A 7,330-nucleotide genomic window follows, 5' to 3' on the forward strand; every position below is an offset into this window, starting at 1 on the left:
TATGCTTCTAGGGAATATAATTCTCATTTATTGAAGTCTTGACTAGCTCCTTCTTTACTACTATATAAAGGGGTGCTTGTCTTCCATTGTAGAAGAGCATTGAAGATTAATATTATTATTGTGAGTTCTTTTGAACCTTTGTGAACTTTACTTTGAAGATTTATCTTGCAACCCTAACTAGTTCATAGTTTAAGGTAGTAAGATAATTTTCTTTCTTGTGATATCTTTGGTTTCTTTTGATATTCTTCGAAGGCGACTAGTTTCTTTTACTAGTTGTTGTCGTAAGTTATTCAAACTAGAAGTCAAGATCCGAATCAAGTTCTTGATTAGCTTATCTCTAGTGAAAGCAATTGGTTTCATAACCAACTTGTTGTCATTAGGATCTTGTCAAAATCTAGATTAACATAATCTCGGGGTTCTTGGACCTTTCCTCGAATTTCGACATATCTAGTTTATTTTTCTTGCTCCGCTTGCATTTCTTTACTACTTCCGCATTTCATCAACTTATTTTCTTCAAGTTCTTGGATCTCCAACCTTTGTGTTATCACATTGGGTGATTGAATATTTGATTTGGTCACCCAGAACGTAAGGATCAAAAACTTACATTTGAAGACCTTGTGTCTACTCCATTTTCTATGCTGCTTCGTTTATCAGGGTTGTTCTCTGTCAACTTATTTGGAAATTAATTGGGTCTTACTTTTCAAAAGGAAGCTATGACAAATGATTAGTTATGCTTTATCTGCGGAAATATATGTGCTTTTACCTCTTCATCTTATATCTTGTGGAATGGTGATAAAAAAAACACAGGGAAACTAAATTTTGTAGGAGTGTTACTCGAGCTTTTTTGAGATTTGACATATTTATCTGGTATTTAACTTCTTTTGCTATTTTTGTGTTGGATTAATTTTTTAATTCAGTTTTGTCTTGCTAAAAGACCAACTTGGTAGTTAAAAACGCGTGGACTAAAAAGAGACAAAAGAGAACAACTTGGTAGTTAAAAATATGTAGACCGAAAAGAGAAAAAAGAGAGTAACAAAGCAAGTATATTAAAAGTTCAACTCATGGGTATCATATATTATGAGAATGTCCAAGAAAGATGTTGTGATGAGTGAGGTAACACCAAAATAAAATTTTGGACAGAACCCCATAATATACTTTATTGAATCGGCTGAAAAATATATCTCTTCAACCTGGATAATTATATAATATATTTGGCTAAGTTATGAACTTACAAGATAGTCTATCCCATTTAAAAAAAGAATGAAATGAAAACAAAAAAAAAAAATCAGAACAACTTGGTTCATGCTATGTTGTCTGCTTTGAATCTCTACTTTACAGATAACTTTGTACTTTTCTATTTTTTTATTTGGCAATGTGCTTTACGATGAAGTTTCACTCTTTAGAGATGATCGTTATCTGTTGAATCTTACTCGGTTCTCATTATTGTATTTTTGTGTGTATAATTTCAATAGCGAATGATTCTTCTGAGTACTGAGGTTATTTCGATTTGAAGGATCTAATGTTACGAGATCATGGTTATCTACTGAGAATATGTTACATCTCTGCCATTTTCTAATATTATTTTGATAAATAAAAAATCAACCCAAGTAATGTAGAATTAACTATCAAGTTTGTCTCACTTGAACTTTCAAATCTATTGTAAATTTGCAATTGCAATTTACGATTCAGTCTGGATAAGAAGAAAATAGAACATTAAAGTGAAAAATTATGACTAAGATACTTCAATATTGTTTTCTCCTTCTACTCCAAGAGAGAAGATGAGGCTATTATTAGAAAATATAATAAAACATTTGACTAAGAAATAGAATTTGTCTTTCTCGTGGTAGTAAAATAAGCAATATTGTACATCAGCAGTAAGTTAATGAGAATATGAGATGATCAGAACAATAGATTAGTTTTTGACCTGTAAATCTTTGTGTTTGCATATCTTTCCGCATGAAGTCGTTGTTAGAGATGTGATGATGAAAATGTATAAATTGATTAGCATGCAGATGCATACGGATAAAAAATCCCACAACACCAACTTGCTGTTGATAAATTTGTTTGACTTGTCATTTTATGTCGTTATCTATCTGTTGTATACTCTTTTTGTCATATCATATTGAAATGTGAGAAAAAAAGGGGAAGCATTACAATGATTAGATAGTATTTGGTTTGAGTTTTAAGTTTCAGATATATTTGCCTTCTTATTAAAGCTTAACTGAAGAGAATTATCTGCGGCTGGCTCTCTAGATTCTCCTGACCCAATTTTGGAAATGTTTCTTGTGGCGGAAAGCGAGAACAGTAGCCAATACGGAGTGAGACTGTCCTTATTTGTATTTATGTCTGTTGTCCCAAAGTTATTTTCAAGAAATATCTATGTTAGATATAAATATGTCTTGTGTCTTACTTAGATGTTTAACTTAGAGGTTAGATAAGGTACTACTTAATCAAAATGGAATCTCACTTTTTACAGGAGTAGATTTTAGTGATAGAAGTGTAACGCTGGTTCCTAACTTTTAAGTTCTGAACACACTTTTTTGACTCATTATTTGCTTATTCCCAAAAGCATATGTTGCACTTATGATACTGCTATTAGTTGTTGTATCCCAAAGCTTCGCCATATTGATGTGAATGACAATATCTACTTTGCAGAACAAGAGTTACTTTTGGAAACCGATTTACACGAATTCTTTCGGTTGGAATAAAGGAGAGTGGACATCGACTGGGATTAATAAGTTGAAAAGATTTGGTAGATTATACCTTTTCTAGATGCTCTCCAGATGAGTGCAAATACGTGCAGTTTTTGAATTTTCATGGTTAAGTCTGTTGGCACTGTAAAGTGAATTACAGAATACAAATGATGAATTAAGTATGTTGGAGTTTTTTTTCTCTATTGTACAAAGGTCGACACCAATATTATTGTTCAGCCATAGGGATATCCATATCCATCGTGGTATTAGCACAATTTTACTGCTTGAGCGGATAAAACCACGCTATAACCATAAGTGTCCCGGGCCAATCCCATCTAGCTTATATAGAAGAGCGCACAAGCTGCTCTCCGTCGACATCCCTACTTGCCGACGGAGGGCAATTTCGTATTTGCAGTGCCCTATAATAGGCAAAATTCCTGTTGTGTCCCTACACTAAGTGAATTTTGTTGTTTAGGAAAGACTACTTAGGTAATTTCGCAATCCACTGTCACCGCTTAATTTTGCTCTGCTTTATCGTAATACCATAATTTTGCTCTGCTTCACCATCTTGCTTTCTGCAAAATTCGCCCATCTTCTCCTTCTTACTCGCTTAACCCTTGTGATTTTGACGGTGCTTTTTGCTTTCATAAATTGAATCCCAATTTCTGGAATATAAAGTAATATTTTTGACTGAAAATTGAGGTTTTTGCTGAGTTTTTCACAGTTTCACATTTGCTCCACCAAGATAATTATATGGCTGAAAGGTTAGTTTTACTATTCTATATGATTATTTTGTTTCAGGGTTCTTCTTGGTTTGTTTTTCAAATTTTTGTTGTTTGTGAAACTCAGAGAACAGCTTGAATAGAAACTGGGGTTTCCGCCAATTATCCGACAATTTTCTATCTTTGTTTGTATTTGAAGGTTTTGTCATTTTTAAATTAGGGATTTCAGAATACATGAGCCTCTGACTTTCTTACATTTGAGCCACAATTCTAAGTTTCATCTTGTTCATCATGTTTCTTTCTCTGTTTCATCTTCAGATTTCGTTTTATCTCAAATTTATCGATTTCGACATCAACGATTAATCGAAGGTCATTGTGTAAGAAACCTGGGTCACTGACTTGAACAATATCTCTTACTCTTACCACTCTGCTTTGTTCACGCGTTACTTCGGGTTTAAAACCAATTGTTTGCTAGATCTCAAATTTTTTCTTTTGGTCAACTTTGTTTTTAGTTGGCCTGCTATGTGTTTATGAAATTGCCATCTCCAATTACTTACCCATCCCAAGGTAAATATTTTGTAGTTTGATTTAGTCCACAGAATATATTTGGGGACGATAATCATGAGTTTTATGGATAACTTAAGAACTCTAAGTGTTAGGTATTACTGGGGTTATTGGGTGTTAATAGTGAATTTGGCAGTGCAGGCGAATTTGCTATGAATGGCTTAATTGAAGGTATTGGTTAGTCATAAATATTTTTATTTGATCATGGCATGAAAAGTAAAAGAACTTGTGAATGAATTATGGAGAAAAAAAATTGACGAATCAGAATCCGACCTCAAAGTAGATAGAATAATTCTTTCGTCATATGGTTTTGCTGCATATGCCAGACATTAGATCCTTTATGTAGATTATTGGGGGGGAAAAGCCAATGAGGCAATATCCATGCCAAAGAGAAATTGACTGGAATCATTGCAAATTTGAAATAAGAAACTCTTCCCTATATTTTCAAGGTTACATATTTAAATTTGTTCAAGATTTGCAGGCAGACCGATAATTTTCTCATAACATGTCCATGTTAATAAAGAATTAAACTCCATAACTCAAGTATTGACATGTAGAATTATTCAATCTCAATTATTCTATGAATCTGCGATTTGCTTTAGCTATGAGGTGCCAGTTTCTCTTAACACTACAACTGATTACCCACTTAAATATTTTTGATCAGTTTGAATTCAAAACGAATTTGATATTCTTTTGTAGCACGTTCTCCGAGGAAAAACTGGAAGAATTGAAATTGATGTTCGATTCGCTAGCTGCACAATTTCTCCTTCTATTTTTAAGGTATTTTTTGTCAAATTTTCAGCTTTTTCCCAATGAAATCATGAATTGGATCTTTATAAATACAAGGTTATATCAGAATTGAGGGGCGGTTGGGTGATAGAATGTTCTATTTGGTCACCCATGACGTAAGGATCAAAAACTTACATTTGAAGACCTTGTGTCTACTCCATTTTTAAGCTGCTTCATTTATCAGCGTTGTTCTCTGTCAACTTATTTGGCAATTAATTGGTTCTTATCAAAAGGAAGCTATGACAAATAATTAGTTATGCTTCATTTGCAGAAATATATGTGCTTTACCTCTTCATCTTATATCTTGTGGAATGGTGATAAAAAATACAGGGAACTAAGTTTTGTAGGAGTGTTACTCAAAATTTTTTGGGCTTTGTCATATCTGATATTTAACTTCTTTTGCTATTTTTGTATTGGACTAATATTTTAATTCAGTTTTTGTCTTCCTAAAAGACCAAGTTGGTAGTTAAAAACACGTAGACTGAAAGCGTAAAAAAGAGAACAACTTGATAGATAAAAACACGTAGACCAAAAAGAGAAAAAAGAGAATAACACATCCACTATATTAGAAGTTCAACTTGTGGCTATCAGATATTATGGGGTTGTCCAAGAAAGATGTTGTGATGGGTGAGGTAAAACCAAAATAAAATTTTGGACAGAATCCCATAATATACTGTATTGAATCAGCTGAAAAATATATCTCTTCAACGCGGATAATCAAATAATATATTTGGCTAAGTTATGAACTTACAAGATAGTCTATCCCATTTAAAAAAATAATGAAACTAAAAAAAAAAAATCAGAACACCTAGGTTCATGCTACTTTCTCTGCTTTGGATCTCTGCTTTACAGATAACTTTGTACTTTTTTATTTTTTATTTGGTAATGTGCTTTACGATGAATTTTCACTCTTTAGTGATGATCATTATGTGTTGAATCTTACTCAGTTTCTTATTAATGTATTATTGTGTGTATAACTTTGATAGCGACTGATTCTTCTGAGTACTAAAGTTATTTTAATTTGGAAGGATCTATGTTACGAGATCATGATTATCTACTGAGAATATGTTGCATCTTTGACTTTATTTTATATTGTTGCTGATAAATAAAAAAATCAACCCAAATAATGTAGATTTAACAATCAAGTTTGTCTCACTTGAACTTTCAAACCTATTGTAACTGCAATTTACGATTCAATCTGGAAAAGAAGAAAACAGAACGTTAAAGTGAAAAATTATGAATAAGATACTTCAATATTGTTTTCTCCTTCTACTCCAAGAGAGAAGATGAGGCTATTGTTAGAACAGATAATACATTTGACTAAAAAATAGAATTTATCTTTCTCGTTGTAGTAAAATGAGCAAAATTGTACATAACTAGTAAGTTAATGAGAATATGAGATGATCAGAATAATAGTTTAGTTTGTGTCGTTATCTACCTGCTGTATACTCTTTCTGGTATCATATTGAGCTGTGAGAAAAAAGGGAAGCAGTACAATGATTAGATGAAGCTTATAGCCTTAAATCATTTTCTTCTTAACTAAGAGAATTACCTGCGCCTGGCTCCCTAGATTCTCCTGATCAAATTTTGGAAATGTTTCTTGTGGCGGAAAGTGATAACAGTAGCCAATACGGAGAGAAACTGTCCTTATTTGTATTTATGTCTGTTGTCCCAAAGTTATGACAAAGAAATATCTATGTTAGGAATTCAGTCTATAAAATATGTCTTGTGTCTTACTTAGATGTTTAACTTAGAAGTTAGATAAGGTACGACCTAATCAAAATGGAATCTCACTTTTTACAGGAGTAAATTTTACTGATAGAAGGGCAACGCTGGTTCCTAACTTCTAACGTCAGAACACACTTTTCTGACTTATAATCTGCTTATCCCCGAATACATATGTTGCACCTATGATACTACTATTAGCTGTTGTATCCCAAAGCTTCGCCATATTGATGTGTACAATATCTACTTTGCAGAACAAGAGTTTCTTTTGGCAACCGATTTACGCGAATTCTTTATGTTGGAATACAGGAGAGTGGAGATCTATTGGAATTAGATTTGGTACATTATACCTTTTCCAGATGTTCTCCAGATGAGTACAAATACGTGTAGCTTTTGAATTTCCATGGTTAAGTCTGTTGGCATTGTAAAGTGAATCATAGAATGTAAATGATGAATTAAATATGTTGGAATTTTTTTCTCTATTGTACAAAGGTCGGCCCCAATATTATTGTTCAGCCATAGCGGGGTTTTGACACAGTTACCCACAAAAATAAAATTTTTTACCCTTGTCTACCCATTTGTTTTTCTGCTCATAAACTAATTACATTTCCTACCCATAGTAGGTTTTGTGGGAAATTTTTTCTTTATTCTCCAATTCTTTCTTATTTCTATGCTTCTTTTTTTTTCTTTTCTCCTTTTCTTTTTTCTCGTTTTCTTCTTATTTTTTTGCTTTTTTCCTTTTCTAATTTCATTTAAATTCTTTTTTTTATATTCTTTTTCTCTTCATAATCTAATTTCATTTAAATTCTTTTTTTATATTCTTTTTCTCTTCATAAT

General features: G+C 32.3%; 1 long non-coding RNA gene across 1 annotated transcript; it reads left to right on the forward strand.

Moving 5' to 3' along the window:
- LOC109232089 lies at window positions 547-7,070 on the forward strand. Its single transcript, XR_002068884.1, has 3 exons — window positions 547-3,457; window positions 4,679-4,759; window positions 6,748-7,070. It is a non-coding gene; the product is annotated as an uncharacterized LOC109232089 (long non-coding RNA).

Source organism: Nicotiana attenuata, chromosome 9 (assembly GCF_001879085.1).
Source record: "Nicotiana attenuata strain UT chromosome 9, NIATTr2, whole genome shotgun sequence".
NCBI lineage: Eukaryota > Viridiplantae > Streptophyta > Magnoliopsida > Solanales > Solanaceae > Nicotiana > Nicotiana attenuata.